At 41.3% G+C, this 20,898-nt stretch overlaps 1 protein-coding gene and 1 non-coding gene across 4 annotated transcripts in view; one reads left to right on the top strand and one right to left on the bottom strand.

Moving 5' to 3' along the window:
- FAM184B (family with sequence similarity 184 member B) overlaps positions 1-20,898 on the top strand; it is a 117,170-nt gene that overhangs the window by 14,251 nt on the left and 82,021 nt on the right. The window lies entirely within an intron of this gene.
- TRNAG-UCC lies at positions 20,062-20,134 on the bottom strand. The gene has a single exon. It is a non-coding gene; the product is annotated as a tRNA-Gly (tRNA).

The following is a 20,898-nucleotide window of genomic DNA, read 5'->3' as shown; positions in this document are numbered from 1 at the left end:
TTTGCATTTCCCTAATAATTAGTGATGTTGAACATCCTATGTACCTATTGGCCACCTGTATATCTTCTTTGGAGAAATATCTATTCAATGCCTCTGCTTATTTTTAAAATCAGATTGTTGGTCTTTTTGTTGTTGAGTTGTGTGAGACGTTACATATTTTGTATATTAATCCCTTATCGGATGTATGATTTGAAATTATCTTCTCCCATTCGGTAGGTTGCCTTTCCACTTTGATGATGATTCCTTCGCTATACAGAGTCTTTTTAACTTGATGTAGTTCCATTTGCTTATTTTTGCTTTTGTTTCCCTTGCCTTTAGAGTCACATCCACAAAAATATCACTAAGGTCCATGTCATTAAGGTTACCACCCATGTTTTCTTCTAGGAATTTTATGATTTCAGGCCCTACATTCATGACTTTAATCTATTTGACTTAATTTTTGTGTCTTTTATCAGATAGTGTCTAATTTCAGTCTTTTGCATGTGGCTGTCCAGTTTTCCCAACACCATTTATTGAAGAGACTGTCATTTCTCAACTATGTGTCAGGACCTCACTTAATCACTTCCAGTGATAAAGATACTACACTCCTAATGCAGTGGGCACAGGTTTGATCTTGGTCAGGAAACTAGGATCCAGCATGCTGCACAGTGCAGTCATATAAATCAATTTTTAAAAATAAATAAAAGTGTGTTCCTTGCTCCTTTGTCATGAATTAATTGTCCATTTATGTGCCAGTTTATTTATGGGTCCTCAATTCTGTTCCATTGATCTGTGATTCCATTGATTTGTGCCAGTACCATATGTTTTGATTACTATAGCTTTGTAGTATAGTTTGAAATCAGGGAGTATGATACCTCCAGCTATATTCTTGTTTCTCAAGGTTGTTTTGCTCTTTGGAATCTTCTGTGTTTCCGACAATTTTTAGAATTATTTTTTATAGTTCCATGCAATATGCCATTGGAATTTTGACAGGGATTGTATTGACCTATAGTTTATTTTGGATACTATGGACATTTTAACAGTGTTAATTCTTACAAAACATAAACATGCAATATTTTTCCATTTATTTATGTATTCTTCAGTATCTTTCATCAGTGTCTTACAGTTTTCAGTGTACAAATCTTTCACCTCCATGGATAAATTTATCCTTAGGTATTTTGTTCTTTTTGATGCAATTGTGAATGAGATTGTTTTCTTTATTTCTCTTTTTGTTAGTTCATTATTAGTATACAGAAAGGCCACAGATTTCTGTATATTGTTTTTGCATCCTCTGACTATACTGACTCATTTATTAGTTCTAATGGATTTTGATGGAGTCTTTAGGTTTTTCTATGTATAGTATGTCATCTACAAATAATGATAGTTTTTCTCCCTTTTTGATTTGCCTAATTGCTGATGACTAGGACTTCCAATATTGTGCTGAATAAAAGTGGCAAGAGTGGGCCTCCTTGTCTTGTTCCTGATCATAGGCAAAAAGCTAAAAGCTTTTCACCATTCATAAAGTTCTATTGTTTTAAGCTATGAGTTTGTAGTAATTTGTTATAGCAGCCATGGGAGGTGAGGCCACTGGCTAACTTTCACAATATCCTCTTCATCATCGAAGGCTTCTTCCTTCTCAGACCCCTAATGAGGTTCTTGCCTCTGATAATTGTCAGAATCAACCAGGCAGCATTTTAAACAAAAAATTAGACCAATGAATTAAAACCTCTGGGTGAGATGCAGGCAATTATGCATTTTGAAAACTCCATGGTGACTATGACTTTAACCTGACTCTGATATCACCACAGTAAGCCCTTGGCCTTTGGTCTATATAATAGGTCCATGTCCATTGCTTGGTCCTGAACTTGCTCTGTCTGGTAGCAGAAGATTGAATGAGAGATTCTTATTTCTTCTACTTCTCTAGGAGGTCTTTAGGCCAGTACTGTTCAAGTGTTAGTATTAAACATAAATGGCTAGGCCTACCTACAGCACATCTTGTTTGGATGATCATGGCCGAGGCCCAAGAATTTGCATTTTTAACCAAGTTCAGGTGATGCTTCCAACTCCAGTTTGATATAGCCTTCAGGATTCTCAGGGCTCTCTCTTTTACCTTCCCCCCATTTGAACTTCTAGTGCTTCTAGCATAGTGCCCTGCTCTCAATATTAATAATATGAGTTGAGTTACTTTGAACTGTTAAACCCTTGATGACAAGGACCTCGCCTTGTACCTTTTAAATATATCTTTAGCACCTCCATTAATGCCAAGATAGAGGGGGTACCAGTAGGAGACATATTAAAGTGTGGGTGTGCCAGCAAAACTTTCATCCATAAATGATGCAAAGGCGTCACTGGGTGCCAGCACATCACAGGAAATGCAGAAGCAAAATGGTAGAACGCCCCAACCCCGACCCCCACCCTTAAGGGAGGTATTGCACAGTCCTCACTGGCTGTTTCCAGTTGCAGGTGTAGACTTGGAAGGGGTTGTGAAATAGTGAATGAACAACAAACTACTTTGTGAAGGAGGGCACCACTGGTTAATGTCAAGGCTTTGGTTTTGCTGAGCATGCAGGTTTGGGGCCAGAGCTGAATTGCTCCAGACAGTAAAAGAAAGATTAATCTTCACTCAGCAGTTCTGCTCCATCTCTTCATGTTGCATTCAGTCTCTTAAATAGGCACTGACCAATTACAGGTTTGAAGGAGTGACAGATGTTAGCCTGCTAGGTTATCCACGTGTCCTGGTCTAGTTTTGCGGTCTGCTGATGATTTTGTTATGATTAGAATTACAGAAGCATTTGTGGGTAGAGTAAGGATTTATGCAGATAGGATATGGGGAGTGGGTAGCATGAGGAGTAACAGCTTTATATTTTGAAGACAAAGTTTATTTAAATCATAGTTTTGGGTAAATCAAACCAGTTTCAAGGACATGAAAAAGAACCTGTTACTAGTTTTTGTCCATTTTCTTTCCAGGGTGGTCTGCCCTTGAAGCATACCCGCCCCCAAACATCTGCTTTTCCCTGCACTTGCAGGCTCATTAATGGGCATTTCCCAGAGAGAGATTCAGAAATAGCAAGTTCCATTAAAAGGCTTATCATTAAGTACAATACAGCTCTTTATGTGGGGGAAGGATGGCCTCTGAATACGAGTCCATTAGGGCTGTGGGCTGGAAAAAATGGGTCAGTTTTCTTTTAAGGGAGAAATTAATACAGCAAGCAAGAGCCAGCAATACTGTGACATTCATCCTGAACAGCTTTTCCTCTTCACTCTGCCAAGTGCGTCTGTCCAGACTTGCTATTCCTGTCCTCAGGCCCCTGGGGCAGGGCCTATTTGTCCTGAGGAAGCCTATCAAGTTGTCTGGTGACAGCCTAAATAAACATGAGCAAGGAGATTAGAACTGAGTAGAGGGTGTGTGTGTGTGTGTGTGTGTGTGTGTGTGTGTGTGCACATGCACGCATGCACGCATCCAGAATGAACCAGGAAAGCAAAAGTTAATCAGTAACTCTTTCACTGACCTCTTTCCCCTTTGTTGGGTCCCAATGTCAGTTCCACAGGAGGTAGCTTCTAGCCAAGTCCATGTGGTGCTGTCCCCAAAGAAGAGCTGATAAAAGAAGCTTTCTTCAGAAAGTATAAGGGTGAGTGCTTGAAAGGACCATCCAGTGTTCAGTCTCCTCCTGGCAAACTGACACACAGGGCTGGGTGGGCTCTTGGTAGCTGAGGTTGACTAGCACTGAGCAAGTGGGAGTTGGGAAATAAGCATCCTATTGAGAGTATCTGGGGACACAAAGTCCAGAAAGCTTAGAAAACATAGGTGTGAATCAGGCACATGTCTGCAGTGGGAGAGCTGGTCAGCTGTGTGGGCCAGGGGAATGAGGGGTTACAGAAGGTGAATGATTCAGAATTCAAGAGAGCTGTCAGAAAGAATTGGATGTTCTGCCCAAATTCAGCAGGATTCCCAGCTAGTTGGTGATATACATGAAGACTCAATTCTCCAGAAGGAAGAAATTGGCAGAGGGCTAGATTCTTGGCAAATGACACAGAGAATTTAAGGAGCTCATAAGACATTCAAGGAGGAGAAGTCTTGTACTACAGTTGATGTCTATTTGTGCTAGATTGGATTTTGCATTACTGCACACTTTCCCTACATGAGAATGAATGCTTCTTGGTCATTGAGTTTGGGTGGTAGTTTGTTACGCAGCATTATTGTGGGCAGTCCCTGACTAAGACTGTAGGGCTGGAATTCAGAAAAGGTATCTCAACTAGAGATTCCGTTTTAGAAATTATCAACTCTTAGAGGATAGTCTGTTTATTTATTTATTTATTCATTCATTCAGCAAATATTTAGTAAAGGTTGATTCTAGACTGGGTACTTATTCATTGGTATGGAGGAGACTGTCCAAGATCCTCATGGAAATAGGTCTCTTGGCAACTTTCCCAGGGAGAATTTGCAGAGCAAGAAAGTGCTGTCAAAAACAGAGCCTTAGGGATTGCTAGCCCATAAAAGAGAGTCTGAGAAGTCCTTCTGAGTGTACCAGGAGACACAGGTAAAAGTGGTATTTCATCTGGGAGAAGAGGCCTTCAAATAGGAACATTAACTGGTGGTTGGCGCAAAGACCGAAGTGGGTTCTGGTCTAAAAAAGTCACTATAAGTGCTATTTGATGGCCTGAGGGTCATTAGAATGATGGGTCAGCATTGGGTTCTAACCGTCATGTGTTGACTTCTGTATTAGTCAGCTTGGGCTGACATAACCAAATGCCACAGACACTGTGGCTTGAACATCAGAAATTTATCTTCTCACAATTCTGGAGGCTCAGAGTTCAAGATCAGGGTGCTGTTAGTGTGGGTTTTTTATGAGGGATCTTTTCCTAGCTTGTAGACAGTACCCTCTTATTCTGTCCCCACATGGACTTTCCTCTGTGCACACGTGGAAAGAAAGACATCTCTGGTGTCTCTTCCTGTTTGTATAAGACACAAGTCCTGTCAGATTAAGATACCACCCTTATGACCTAATTTAACCTTAATTACCTCCTCAATGGCCCTCTTTCCAAACACAGTCGCACGGGGAGTTGGGGCTTCAACACAGAAATTTTGAAGGGAACCTAATTCAGTCTGTAATGGTGTCAGGAGACTTTGTTCTGGTTCCATCCTTACCACTGCTTAGACCACCCCCTGAAATTTCTCCAGGACTCCCTATCCTGATCTAAAAGGCACAGTCAGTGCCCACCTCATGTACCTGCCTCAGGACTGCTGCAAGGAAAAAGTAAAATACAAGGAGATACAATTCCTTGTATCTCCGGGGCACATCAGGGGTACAGTCAAGGTTTCCTTAGTTGCGAAAGGGATCCTGGATAACCACCATTACCAAATTCTGCCCTCTCTTTCCCTGTGGGCCCTAGATGGGCATCTGTTTTCATGTTGACTTTTCATGCCTCTTCTCTGCTGCTTCTGGTTGCCTTCTCCATGTGTCCCCTTGGGGAGAGGGGCACCTTAGAATTTGTATGTGAGTTCTTTATAAACCATGCATCTCATGATATTCTGAGATGCTTACAGGTCACAGTGTGATATAGGGAAAGAGCCCTAGCTATGCAGTCAGCCAGGCCTGGATTCATATCATGGGTCAACCACAGACTGTCTAGAGCCTTAGAAAGTTACCTAACAAATTACTTTGATTCCTCACCTGACAAATATTGAAAGCAGTACCACCTAGGTGTATGGCAAGTGAAGTGAAAGTGTTAATCACTCAGTTGTGTCTGACTGTGACCCCCATGGACTTCAGCCCACCAGGCTCCTCTGTCCATGGAATTCGTCAGGAAGAATACTGGAGTGGGTAGCCATTATTTTCTCCAGGGAATCTTCCCGACCCAGGGATCTAACCCAGGTCTCCTGCATTGTAGGCAGATTCTTTACTGTTCCAGCCACCAGGGAAGCCCAGCTGTGTAAAGATGGCAACTAAAAGACATAGCAAATGAATATAAAACACAATGGTGAATGGCTGAAAATTTCCTTGACTTAACTTTAAGAAACTAGATGCCTGGTATCCATCTTTGAGCTACTTGCTGAGCTATGATGCTCTGCAATGTGACACCCCTCCCAACATTGCAGCTGGTCTGCTGCCCCAACCCCTGTAGAGATGGTCCTTGGGAAAGTAAAGTTGATTGGGCATTGTTCACCACTTGACAATGTCTCCAGAGGCAGGAAAGCACATCAGGGCCTTGAGCTGATCCCTTAAGGGAATGAGTCCCCTGGGAAGCAGGGATGTGGAGCTAGAGGGGTCTAGGAGAAACAGAAGCCAGCCCCCTGGAAACCCAAAATGTGGATGATGCTGGGATTCCCACTGTATGGTTACTGGAGGTTCAAGTCTCATTTCCTTTGAATCTCAGGGACAGGATAGGATGGAAGCAACCTAAGTGTCTATCAACAGATGACTGGATAAAGAGGTATGTGTGTGTGTGTGTATATATGTAGACGTATATACATACACACACAATGGGAATTTTACTCAACCATAAAAAGAATGAAATTCTGCCATTTGCAATAATATAGATGGACTTAGACTGGATTGTGCTTAGTGAAATAAGACAGAGAAAAAGGCTTTATCTTAATACATATGTGAAATGTGAAAAATAAAACAAATGAATATAACAAAACAGAATCTGACTCACAGATATAGAGAGCAAACTAGTATTGCCAATGGGGAGAGGAAAGGGAGGAGGGGCAAGATAGTGATAGACTGAGAGACACAAACTACTATACATAAAATAAATAAACTACAAGGATATATTGTACAGCACAGGGAATATAGTCAATATCTTATAATAACTTTAAATGGAGTACAATCTATTTAAATATACTATTTGTACACCTGAAACTAATATAATGTTGTAAATCAACTATACTTAAATAAAAAAAGGGATAGGATAGGATACCCAAGCTGATAGTGCCCAGGCTTATATTGCCTCTGAGGAAAGATAAACTGAGTTTAGTCACAGCTTCAGAAGTCTGCTCTGTAAATCAGCTCCAAATCTGTGGTGGTTGTGGTATGTACAGTTCATACTGCTGCAGAAGCTTTGTGTCATCTGCACATTTAAAGTATATTCACCCCAGAAGGCACTAGAATTCAGCAAAATCCATTAACTCTTTCCCATATTCCCAACATGTCTAAAAATCTCCTCTCTATACTACAGAACAGCATTGACCAGTTTCATAGCAGCGTTTTTGAAAACAGAGCTTGGTGTGGAACTTTGGCAGTTTCATGAAATATTTCACACATAAAAAAAAATACATTGTCCCTATATGCAAAGTTCAAAAAATAAGGATAAAATGAGCACATGTATTTACTATTCAGCTAAAGCATCAAGACATTATAAATAACTGTGTGTCCCTCCCTAATTGTATTTCTTCCCCTCCTCCCCAGAGGTAACCTCTGATCAAAAATTTTTATTTGTCATTTTCTTGCTTTTCTTCAGTGTTTGCTACATTTCTCTACATACTAATAAACAATATTTGTTTTTTTTAATTTTTATATAAATGGTATGTTCTTCTGGAACTTGTATTACTATTTAATATTGAGAGTTTCATTTTTAAACATAGATAAACTGAATTTAGGGCTTCCCTGGTGGTTCAGTGGTAAAAAATCCACCTGCCAATGCAGGAGATGTGGGTTCAATTCGTGGGTCAGGAAGATCCCCTGGAGAAGGAAATGGCAACCCACTCCAGTGTTCTTGCCTGGGAAATCCCATGGATAGAGAAACTTGGCAGGCTATAGTCCACAGGGGTCACAAAAGAGTCAAACACTACTTAGCTACACAATAACAGCAAAGCTGAGCTTAAAATACATTATTGTCACACCTGGGAGTAGTTCTGAACTGACCAAAAGAGGCTGAATCACTTTTTATCCACATTTTTCAAATTATCTTTTATTCCTATTTGTATTAAGCTTACTTGACATTTTACTCCCTTAAATCAGGCAAGTCATTCCAGTGGACAGAAAATGAAGTCCAGCAGCAGCACCAGCTTGTAGTGTAGGGAGACACAGGAAGAGAAGAATGTTGTTGTGATCCCTGCACCATTCGCAGCTGTCACTCAGGCCTCCTCCCACTAAGTGCCATTTAAAAGCCTCCAAGAATCTTATTTATCACCCCCTTCGTTTCACTGTGGGAGCACCCTCACTTATGCAATAAAAATGACAACTCACCCTCCTGCAGATGCTTCAACAGGCACTCTGGTCAAGGCCAGCTCTTCCTCTTGCCTTTGAAAAAATTGCACCTGTCACATTTGTTAAACAGATACAAAAAAAAAAAAAAAGAAAGAAACCCAGCCATCAAAATTATCTTCAGAACAACAGACAGCTCCTTGGCTACAGAGAGGCAGCTTTCTGGCCGGGTTGGTTCTAGGACGCATACACCCATACTGAAAGCAATTATGGGCTGTTTGAAATTTCAGCTAAATATACTGCAGTCACTGATACTGAGTAAATGATTACTGATGGCTAAGTTGATGCTAAATTTATCATGAGATAGTGCTGCTTCTAAAAACATATAGGCTAAGTCCCTTTTAAGATGACTTGTTATTTAATATAGCATAGAGTTAAATTAGTACTGTCTGAAGGGGTAAGTTTTAGTCCCATCCATTCCCGGAGCTGTTGATGACCTGGAGATGATTTAGTTGATTTTCCCAGTTTACACACTAGAGAGCTGGGAAGCCAAGGGGCTTCTCTGAGACCACACAGCTGGTAAGTAGCAGGAGAGGGTTAATCTTTAGCTTTGGCTTTGGTATACAGTTGGAGGTCCTGTGAGACATCCAAGTCAGGTGTCAAGGAGGCAGTTGGATATTTTTTATGGTCCTATAGGAGAGAGGTCAGGGTTTGAGTTACAGATTTGAGAGTGAACTGTGTTGAACATTTCACTCCCACATATTTCAACTCTGATTCTGCCAAGTGCTGCAGAGGCTGAAAAGCTTAGAATTATTTCTCAGGATCCCTTATAGCTGGATTTCTTGATGTGATTCTGGTGATACCAATCATGTGCTCCCCAACAAGACATTTATTGTCACTTTTATATAACTTCTACCATGAAAGTTTCAAGTATATTTACAACATTTCAGTACACTGTTTCCCTGTTGCCCAGCTTTAACAATGATTACTGACTTAATGTTGTTTGCTTCATTTGAACCTATATCTACTCCCTGCTTCTGTATTATTTTAAAGCAATCTCAGAAGTATTTAATCCATTAAAATTTAGGAGTATATCTTTGGAAGATAAGTATCCCTTTTTGTAGCATACCCTTAATATTCAATACCATTATCACACTGAAAAAATTAACAGTAAATCCTTCTTGTAGTAGTTGTATTGTTTCATAGTGTTGTCTCATAAAATTCTTACCATTTTCTTTTCAAATCAGGATTCAAATGATGTATTGCAACTCAGTTGGTAAGTCTTTTAGGTTTCTCTTAATCAATAGTTTCACACACACACACAGAGAGAGAGAGAGAAACATATTCCCCTCCTTTACTTGTAAAAAAACTGGGTTATTCTAGAGTTTCCAAAAGTTTGAATTTTGCCAATTGCACCCTTGATGCGTTTTTACATATTTTTCTGTCACTTACATTTCCTTTAAAATGGTGGTTCCGTTTACAAGACTGGTTAGATTCAGGTTCAGTTTTTTTTGGTAAGAAAACTTCATAGAAAGTGCTGTGAACTTCACAGAAATCCTTTAAAGGGAGGCAGAAGGGTCAGAGGCATAGTAGGAGATGTGATTGTGGAAGTAGGGATTCAGGGGACTTGAGGAAGCGGCTATATACTATGGAAACTTCCTAGTGGCCTCTGCTGCTGCTGCTGCTAAGTTGCTTCAGTCTGTGACCCCAGAGACGGCAGCCCACCAGGCTCTCCCATCCCTGGGATTCTCCAGGCAAGAACACTGGAGAGGGTTGCCATTTCCTTCTCCAATGCGTGAAAGTGAAAAGTGAAAGTGAAGTCGCTCAGTTGTGTCAGACTCTTCGAGACCCCATGGACTGCAGCCTTCCAGGCTCCTCCGTCCATGTGAAGAATGCCAGGCAAGAATACTGGAGTGGGTTGCCATTGCCTTCTTCAATAGTGGCCTTTAGAAGCTGGAAAAGGCAAGGAAACAGATTCTTTTCTGGAGCCTCTGGAAGGAAGGAATCTATAGTCTTGCTGACACCTTGCTTTTAAGTCTTCTGAGTCCCAGAGTGTGAGATAATAAATTTGTGTTGTTTTAAGCCACTAAACTTGTGGTAATTTATTACAGCAACAATAGGAAACTAATAGAGTAGGTAAATAACAGCTTAGCCACTCAGTCATGTCCAACTCTTTGTGACCCTATGGACTGTAGCCCGTCAGGCTCTTCTGTCCATGGGATTCTCCAAGCAAGAATACCAGAGTGGGTTGCCATGCCCTCCTCTAGGGGATCTTCCCAACCCAGGGATCGAACCGACGTCTCTTATGTCTCCTGCATTGGTAGGCAGGTTATTTACGGTTAGCACCACCTGGGAAGCCCAGACAAGGTTTTACCCATCTCCAAAATTATAAATTAATATATGAGATAAATATAACTAAATTAATCCATGGTTTCTTCTAAAATTTTTATGGTTTTATTTTTATTTTAAATTATTACTCTATCTGGATTTAGTTTTGATATGAAGAGTAAAGTGGAGATTCAGTTTCTTTCCTTCCAAATGGTTAGCCAATTGCTCTATACATTTATTGAGTAATTCTGCCATTCCCCATGGACTTGAAATGCCATCTTTACCATTAACTTAGCAATCAGGACTCTCCTCTGTTCTAATAATCTATCTATTTCATATTTAGGACCAAGCTATTTAATTATTATAATTTTATAATAAGCTTTGGGCTATATTATAAAAACTACTGATAGGGCTAGTCCACTCTTGCTATACTTACTTTACAAAATAGTTCCTGGATTTCACTTTTTAAATTTTTGATGTGGATATTAGAATTAGCGTGTCTGGCTCTACCCAAAATCCTGTTGATATTTGTGTACGATTGCTTGTGTAGGACTGCACATGCATTAGTTTAGAGGGAATTTACATATTATAGTATTAAGTGTTCCTATTCAAAAACACAGTAGGTCTTCTCATTTACTCTTATGTCACAGCTTTCAAGTTTTCTAGATCTAAACTCTATGCATTTCTTCAATTTGTTTCCCTGTGTGTTGTGTATATTTGCTGCTATTGTAAATAGAATATTTCCTTCCTTAACCTTTCTCAGCTGGTTATTTTTTATAATTGGGAAAACTATTGAATCATATATTTTAATCCTAGTCAATTTTTAAAGGCCTCCAGGGAGTGACAGCCAAAAAGCTCTTTGGGCAACCAATCCCAGCATTTAATAACCTCTGAATTTGACAACAAGAGGGCAGATTTTAGTAAGTAGGAAAATTGCCTTATTTAAAAAATAATGCTGTGTTGCATTTAAATACATTTTAGACATTTTATTTGAATAAAATATACATACAGAGCTGTTTTAAAAGCCTGTTTTAATAAAACTTGGTCTTAAAAAATTCAAGCTGATTCATTTATTCTTAAGACTTTTGTGCTAGGTTAGGAATAACCTGAAAGTCGGTCAGCCATGTCAGACTCTTTGCGACCCCATGGACTTTGTAGTCCATGGAATTCTCCAGGCCAAAATACTGGAGTGGGTAGCTTTTCCCTTCTCCAGTGGATCTTTCCAACTCAGGAATCAAATCGGGGTCTCCTGCATTGCAGGCAGATTATTTTCCTGAAGGAACCTCTGATAACAATGAGGAGACAGAGTCTAATGAGTGTGGCATAATGGGGGAGGCCATTGGAGGCCTGCAAGGGGTGCAGTGGAACCCACAGGAGGGAACCTCAGTTGGATAGGGGGGACGAAACATCAGGATAGGGGTCAAACAGATATGAGAAGAAACTGCACCAAATCCCAGCTACCAACGTTGAAAGGACATTTTGGTTTTGCTAACTGAAGGACGAACAAGCAAGTTAATAAAGCCTGCAAGCAAATTAGTAGTAGCTGCTCCTTTCAAGGGCAAATTGCTGAGGTTAAGAGAGGAACTCAGGAGTCGGTCACACCGCCTGCCAGTGAAAAAGACGTGCATTGCTTTCATCTTCATTGTTCTTTTAATTTTAATAAGTGCAGCTATCTCGGATTCAGTATAGGCCAAAGCTTATTTGCAATATTAGATTTATGATTGTAGCCCTATATCAGCCTGAAAATTCATTTGTAATTCTCATTTACATGCCTGACTTGTAGAAAGTGTCTTTATTTCTTTTATTTTTATAACATTTGCAAGTTGTAAATAGTAGACAGTTGGGATAACCTGGGCATCCTCTTGAGGATGCCCACAAAGGGCTTCCCTGGTGGCTCAGACGGTAAAGAATCTAACTGCAGTGAAGGAGACTTGGATTCGATCGCTGGGTCAGGAAGATTCCCTAAAGATGGCTACCCACTCCAGTATTCTTGCCTGGAGAATTCCATGGACAGAGGAGCTTGGCAGGCTGCAGTTCATGGGGTCACAAAGAGTCGGACACAACCGAGGAACAAACACTTTCACTTTTTCACTTACAAAGTGAAATGGAAATGTGGCCTCCTGAGATCCCCAGAAGTTCCTTCCCACCTTAAGAAGGTGGCTGTCTGTGAGCAAAACAAAACCCAAAAGAGTTGTTATTATTTGTTTATTCATTGATCTAGTTACAGACTGCCCCTCCATTTACCTGTCCCATTTACTCACTCACCCCACCTCCCACCCACCCTCTTCATTACTTCTTCACCCATGCAGCTTCTGACCAGCCCCTCCTCCACCCATCTGCCCTCCCCACGACCTTCCTATCCATTTACTCACCCATCCACCCATGTCAGACATGGGTTTGAAATCCTTTTTGAAACTCCAGTTCCCAAAACCTTGTTCTTTCTCTTGTATTATAGTACTCTCCTCCCAGCAGGGTACAGTGGCACTAGTTCCAAGAGCCCCTGCCTCTCCTAGCTCCCTGCAGTTACTGGTCTGGACACCTCCAGGCTCAGTCCTGCCCACTCTGACCCAATGAACACAGAGCCAGTCATTGTGTATTAAGAACTTCTGTTACTTTTTACGGTGGCCTTGAAAGTCATCTACTTCTCTGAGCTCCTGACTCCCCTGAGGAACAGCTTCTATCCCACTATTCCTCTACCTTTCTGGACCTGCTTGTCTGGATCTGGAGGGTCCGAATCAGCTATCCAGACTCCGATTTCACTACATCTCTTTGGGACTGTGTCTGGGGCTCCCAGAAAGCCAGCTGGATGCAACTGTGGAAAACACTACAGTCTTCAACATCTAAAGGTGTGTTAGCTCACATAACAAGAAGTCAGGAGGTAGAGCCTCTCCGTAGCTGGTAATTCAGTGTCTCAAGGATGTCACCACAGGTAATGTGTTTGCCATCTTCATCTTATGCATGTCAATACTTTGCTCCCCGAGAGTTCCACACTGGCTGTTCCAGGCAATACACAGAGACATGACATCTCCTGAAGAAGGACATTGTGTTTCTTTTTATTTGTAAGTAAATCTTTTCCAGAAGTCCTTCAAATGTCTCCTTGCATCCTCTTGGCCAGGACCGAGTTCCATGCCCAAACCAAAATGAGTCATTGATAAATGAGACAAAACTATAAGGCCTGACTTAGACCAGGCATAATTTGCCATAATTCACCCCCTGAACCCATGGGAGGGGACAGCTGAATGAAATTGGGTTTTTGTTGACAAGGAAGGAGGCAGAAAAGGATATCATATAGGGACTATAGAAACTTGGACTTATAGCTCTGTGTTTTTCATTAGGGGCTATTTTCTTCCCAGGGGACACTGGGTTCTCAGAGGCTACTCCCTATCCCTCGGGGCTGCTGGGTGGGGAGGAACACTTGGTGATGTCTGAAGCCATTTTTGGTTCTCACAGTAGAGTTCAGTTCAGTTCAGTTCAGTTGCTCAATCGTGTCCGACTCCTTGCAACCCCATGAATCGCAGCACGCCAGGCCTCCCTGTCCAACACCATCTCTCGGAGTTCACTCAAACTCACGTCCATCGAGTCGATGATGCCATCCAGCCATCTCATCCTCTGTCATCCCCTTCTCCTCCTGCCCCCAATCCCTCCCAGCATTAGAGTCTTTTCCAATGAGTCAACTCTTCGCATGAGGTGGCCAAAGTACTGGAGTTTCAGCTTTAGCATCATTCCTTCCAAAGAACACCCAGGACTGATCTCCTTTAGAATGGACTGGTTGGATCTCCTTGCAGTCCAAGGAGCTCTCAAGAGTCTTCTCCAACACCACAGCTCAAAAGCATCGATTCTTTGGCCCTCAGCTTTCTTCACAGTCCAACTCTCGCATCCATACATGACCACTGGAAAAACCATAGCCTTGACTAGACAGACCTAGAGAGGAGCTATTGGCATCTGGGATGCTGCAGTGTCAAAGTGCCGAGACTGAAAAATCTTCCATTAAAAATATGAGAAGGAAGCATGATGAACTGAAAGAATAAAACTGCTTTTATGAAAGTTAAGATGATTTTTACACATTTTTTTTACACATCTGTGATTCTTATTTGTAATGTGTCTTAGTGGCATCTCTGGGATCAAGGGCCATGGCATTAAAAGACAACCATGGGAAGTAAATCAGCAATTTTTGCCAACAGACTTGTAAAGCTTAAAGAACAGGAAACACACAACAATGATGAGGGTGTGGTGATGTAGACATTTGTTTAGGCGGTAACAGTATGAAATGTTCTCATTGTTCTCAAAAGCAGTTTGACAATGTGTTGATAACTCTTAAAAGCCTTCTTATTCTTTCATCCTCAAAATCTACTTCAGAGAATTCATCCTAAGGGGAAAATCCAAAGTGTGAAAAAAAAGCTTTAATGCAATTCTGTATTCTAAGCACCATTATTTATAATGAAACATTGAAAATGACTTTAATTTCCAACAATAGGTGTATATAGCAGTAAAATATGATAGAGGTACATGGTGGAATTTTATGTCCACATTAAGCATGATGTATATGAACAAAAAATCACTCATAATGGTAAATGCAAAACTGAGGAAATGAAATTGATTGCATACCATGATCATAGTTATGAAAATAAATATCTTAAAACATATACATATAAAGGCAACCTTGGGACTTCCCTGGTAGTCCGGTATCTTAGACTCCATGCTCTCCATGTTCAGTCCCGAGTCAGGGAACTAGATCCCACAGCTGCAACTAAAGATCCTGCATGCTACAAATAAGACTTGGCACAGTCAAATAAATAAAATATTTTTTAAAAAGGCAGCCTGACAGGAAACATATCCAAATGTTAGCCAAACTATTTCTTTGTACCAGTGAGGATACAGGTGATTTTTATTCTTTGTCTTTCTTAAGGTAATGTAACTATGTTTATTTAAACTTATTTTGTTCAAGGCAACAAATACAAAATGTATAGATTGTACAACAATTCAATATTTAGATCTGTTTCTGTTCTTTTTTTTTTTTTCTGATACCTTCTGTCCTCCTTTTTCCTCATTTCAAAAGTTTTCCTGAACGACGTACATTGGCAGTAAGAAATTTATAGATGTACTTCAGAGCACCCTTAAACCTCTAAAATAAGATATATGTACTCTTTTTTTGAAAAGAGTCTTTTAATTGGGAGTAATTTTTAAAAATAATAGTTCTTTTGATTTATTTTTCCTGGTCCTATACCGTTTTGATAACAAGAAAGAAAATCATTAAAAAAAATTTTACAGGGGATTGAAGCACAAGGGGCAAAATCATATGTCAAATTCGAGGACAACTATGGATCAATGTTTGGGACTATCAGTGGACCGGAGGATCTTGATCCTCACTTCTGAACGAGGATCAAGGGGCTCAAATGCCCTCACTGATAGATGGGTCCTTTGTATCTGGCTAACCTTGAGAGAAAATAGGGGGTTCCCAAACCAATTAGATACTCATTCCTGGGGCTGTGAGAAGCCTAAGAATACAGGATGCACCTCAGGGAGCCAGAGCAGAGATCCCAAGGCATCACAGAGAGTTTCCAATCTAGTGCCATTCTAAATTCAGGCCCCTTTTATGCCACAAAAAGAAAAAGCAAGTAGCATGTACTACTTCTGAGTCTCAACTTTCTGTTGACCTTGTGTTTTCTCAAGATAAGAGGGCTGTTCCCTAAATTTCTGTAGTGATGTTCTCTGTTGATATCACAGGTGTTGAAAGTGAAGTCCAAGGTGGTAACTGAGATAATCTAGAAAGTCCGCATTCCTTCCCTTGGTCTTCTCTTCCATTGCCAATCAACTCCAGGACTCCTCAGTTCCCTAGTCTAATGTGATCTACATATACTGAGAGTGTCTTCACCATGTTACTGTCCGGGGGACAAATTCCTTCTTATTTTTTACGCCCGCTGCAGGAAATCACCACTTTTAAGAAATCATCTTGGCCCACCCCAGCCCCCACCATGCATGCAGAGTTAATGACTATAGCTTCTCAGAGCACGCTATGCTGCTGCTTCTGCTAAGTTGCTTCAGTCATGTCCGACTCTGTGCGACTCCATAGACGGCAGCCCACCAGGCTCCCCCGTCCCTGGGAGTCTCCAGGCAAGAACACTGGAGTGGGTTGCCATTTCTTTCTCCAGTGCATGAAAGTGAAAAGTGACTCAGTCATGTCTGACTCTTAGCAACCTCATGGACTGCAGCCTACCAGGCTCCTCCGTCCATGGGATTTTCCAGGCAAGAGTACTGGAGTGGGGTGCCATTGCCTTCTCCCACAGCACACTATAGCTTCTCAGTAAATAATCATTGTAAAACTTAAGAATGTAGATTTTCTTCATCATGAGTTCTCATTTCTCAGTTACTCTGTGAACTAACAGCATCAGTTATAAGGGAGTTTAATGCAAAAGCAGCTCCCAGGGTCTCCTACCTTTCTCTTGAGTGAAGCTGTCTTTGGGTTGGGTCCAGGAAGCTGCCTTTTATAAGATACCCCCAGGGGACTTTTCTGCACACTGAAGTATAAGAACCATTGGCTAAGGTAAAATGGTGCTTCAGGCCAGCTTTCAGCCAGTCTCTGAAATCTTTATAGCAATCTGAAACTTTGCTCAGAAATATTTACTTGATAAGTACCAGAAAGGGGGAGGGGGGGGAATGGGCAAAAATCAAAAGAAGCAATGAACATAGGCTCCAAATAGTTGTGGATTAGAGGCCTAAATGCTCAGCCATTTTTCTCTTCTCTCATGAAACAGGTATAAGCTTTAGCATCCCCTAAGCAGATAGAGTTTTAGAGCTGGAAGAAATCCAGTCCAATTCCCTTGATGTTATATTGGATCTTCCCAAAAAATGAACACCAAGACAAATTTCGACATGGAGGAGATTTATTGGGAGAAGTGTCTGAAATATGGGAGAGGGAGAAGGACTAGACAGGGAGCACCTACTGACTGTGCTGCAGGTCTGACACCTGTAAGAGGCAGAGGGAAGGAAGAATTGGGTAGAAAAATCCACAGACTGCAGTCCAGCTAAGAAAGGGTCTTGGCCAGGCTGATGAGGGGCTCCTGAGCAGAGAGGGCACATTAGAGGAGTCTTGTGTTGGCTAGAAATAGCCCAGTTGGTTAGAAATAGCCAAGCCTTCTGGGCTTGGTTGTTGGTTAGAAGCAGCTTTGTGAGGGTTGGGGGGTGGGAAGGAATCATTGCATTGGTGGGACTGTCACAGTGAACCTAAAGGTACCAACTGACTATACTCCACACATCAAGTTCTTAGAAAGAGAGAACTGGACAGTGGACCCCTGCCACATGCTCCATATCACAGTTAGTATAGTTCAGTTCAGTTCAGTCGCTCAGTCGTGTCCAACTCTTTGCGACCCCACAGACCGCAGTACTCCAGGCCTCCTGGTCCATCACCAGCTCCTGGAGTTTACCCAAACTCATGTCCATTGAGTTGGTGATGCCATCCAACCATTTCATCCTCTGTCATCCCCTTTTCCTCCTGCCCTCAATCTTTCCCAGCAACAGAGTCTTTTCAAATGAATCAGCTCTTCACATCAGGTGGTCAAAGTACTGGAATTTCAGTTTCAACATCAATCCTTCCAATGTACACTCAGGACTGATCTCCTTTAGGATGGACTAGTTGGATCTCCTTGCAGTCCAAGGAACTCTCAAGAGTCTTCTCCAACACCACAGTTCAAAATCATCAATGCTTTGGTGCTCAGCTTTCTTCACAGTCCAACTCTCGCATCCATACATGACCACTGGAAAAACCATAGCCTTGACTAGATGGACCTTTGTTGGCAAAGTAATGTCTCTGCTTTTCAATATGCTGTTTAGATTGGTCATAACTTTCCTACCAAGGAGTAAGCGTCTTTTAATTTCATGACTGCAATCACCATCTGCAGTGATTTTGGAGCCCAGAAAAATAAAGTCAGCCACTGTTTCCACTGTTTCCCCATCTATTTGGCATGAAGTGATGGGACCTCATGCCATGATCTTCATTTTCTGAATGTTGAGCTTTAAGCCAACTTTTTCACTCTCCTCTTTCACTTTCTTCAAGAGGCTCTTTAGTTCTTCTTCACTTTCTGCCATAAAGTTGGTGTCATCTGCATATCTGAGGTTATTGATATTTCTCCCAGCAATCTTGATTCCAGCTTGTGCTTCTTCCAGCCCAACGTTTCTCATGATGTACTCTGCATAGAAGTTAAATAAGCAGGGTGACAATATACAGCCTTGACATACTCCTTTTCCTATTTGGAACCAGTCTATTGTTCCATGTCCAGTTCTAACTGTTGCTTCCTGACCTGAATATAAATTTCTGAAGAAGCAGGCCAGGTGGTCTGGTATTCCCATCTCTCAGAATTTTCCACAGTTTATTGTGATCCACACACTCAAAGGCTTTGGCATAATCAATAAAGCAGAAATAGATGTTTTTCTGGAACTCTCTTGCTTTTTCCATGATCCAGCAGATGTTGGCAATTTGAACTCTGGTTCCTCTGCCTTTACTAAAACCAGCTTGAATATCTGGAAGTTCATGGTTCACGTATTGCTGAAGCCTGGCTTGGAGAATTTTGAGCATTACTTTCCTAGCATGTGAGATGAGTGCAATTATGTGGTAGTTTGAGCATTCTTTGGCATTGCCTTTCTTTGGGGTGGGAATGAAAACTGATCTTTTCCAGTCCTGTGGCCACTGCTGAGTTTTCCAAATTTGCTGACATATTGAGTGCAGCACTTTCACAGCATCATCTTTTAGGATTTGAAATAGCTCAACTGGAATTCCATCACCTCCACTAGCTTTGTTCGTAGGGATGCTTTCTAAGGCCCACTTGACTTCACATTCCAGGTTGTCTGGCTCTAGGTGAGTGATCACACCATCGTGATTATCTTGGTTGTGAAGATCTTTTTTGTACAGTTCTTCTGTGTATTCTTGCCACCTCTTCTTAATATCTTCTGCTTCTCTTAGGTCCATACCATTTCTGTACTTTATTGAGCCCATCTTTACATGAAATGTTCCCTTGGTATCTCTAATTTTCTTGACGAGATCTCTAGTCTTCCCCATTCTGTTGTTTTCCTCTATTTCTTTGCACTGATTTCTGAGGAAGGCTTTCTTATCTCTCCTTGCTATTCTTTGGAACTCTGCATTCAGATGGGTATATCTTTCATTTTCGCTTCTCTTCTTTTCACAGCTATTTGTAAGGCCTGTGATTCAGGTATGAACGAAATCAAACTCCTTGTGATTATACAGTGGAAGTGACAAATAGATTTAAGGGACTAGATCTGATAGACAGAGTGCCTGATGAACTATGGATGGAGGTTTGTGACATTGTACAGGAGACAGGGATCAAGACTATCCCCAAGAAAAACAAATGCAAAAAAGCGAAATGGCTGTCTGAGTTAGTGTAGAGTAAGGACTAAACTTTAGTCCAGGATTCTTTTATTCTGCAAAGCATTATTACTTTAATGTCTAACCACATCCCACACCCCCAACTATTATAGGCTTGAATTGATATTAAATTTTTTTTTAATTTATTTATTTGTATTTATTTATTTGGCTGCTCTTGATCTCAGTTGTGGCACTCAGGATGTTCAATCTTTAGTTGTGGCATGTGGGATCTAGTTCCCTGACCAGGGATTGAACCTGGGCTCCCTGCATTGGAAGCCCAGAGTCTTAACCACTGGACCACCAGAGAAGTCCCATGTAGGTTTGAACTTAATCTTGTGGATTCTAAAACTAGATCTCATGAGAGGTAAAGAAGGCAAGGCTGGTCAAGTAAGAAAAGGAAAGGGAGGGATGCAGAGGGGATTGAAGGTCTTTGGGGGAAAGAGTGAGACAGCTGACTAGGGTCACAGTTCGTCTGTGTCTATACAGCAAGCTTTCCATTTCCCTCATTTGGAGAACCCCTCCCACTCTCCACATGGTTCTCAGAGGGCTCTCAGTCTTGGTGCTCTACTTCCCATCCCAGGCAGGAGCACATGACCTAGGCGGATGGAATCCTTAGGATTGATATTCAAACTTTGGGAGAAAGAAATTATCTTTCTGCTGGAATAACAAAAAACTCTGATTGCAGGAAATAGGGCAACTGATGATGGTCTTTCTTGTTCTTTGGGGAGAGGAACTCTGGAGAATGGAGACAGGCAGAAGTGAGCAGAGATGAGAGGTGAGTAGAAAGAGAATGTATGTAAGTCATGGGCACATTGAGGCCTGACCCAGCTCCTGTACCTCTTCGCTCTACTCTGGGAGGTCCTTCCCAGACATGTGAGTCAGTGTGCTCCCTTTTACCTGACTATACTAGGCAGATTCTAACATGGCCCCAAATTCTCAGCCCCTGGTATATATACATCTTGTTTTAGCCAATCAAACACCAATCTAGGTTTCTCTGGAAGGGATTTTGCAGTTGTAACTAAGGTTTCAAGTAAATTGACCTTAAGATAGACAGAATAGGTAAATCTGACC

Source organism: Oryx dammah, unplaced genomic scaffold, assembly GCF_014754425.2.
Source record: "Oryx dammah isolate SB20612 unplaced genomic scaffold, SCBI_Odam_1.1 HiC_scaffold_3, whole genome shotgun sequence".
Taxonomy (NCBI): domain Eukaryota; kingdom Metazoa; phylum Chordata; class Mammalia; order Artiodactyla; family Bovidae; genus Oryx; species Oryx dammah.
The sequence above is the reverse complement of the archived record's forward strand: the minus strand, read 5'-3'. Positions and strand labels throughout refer to the sequence as shown.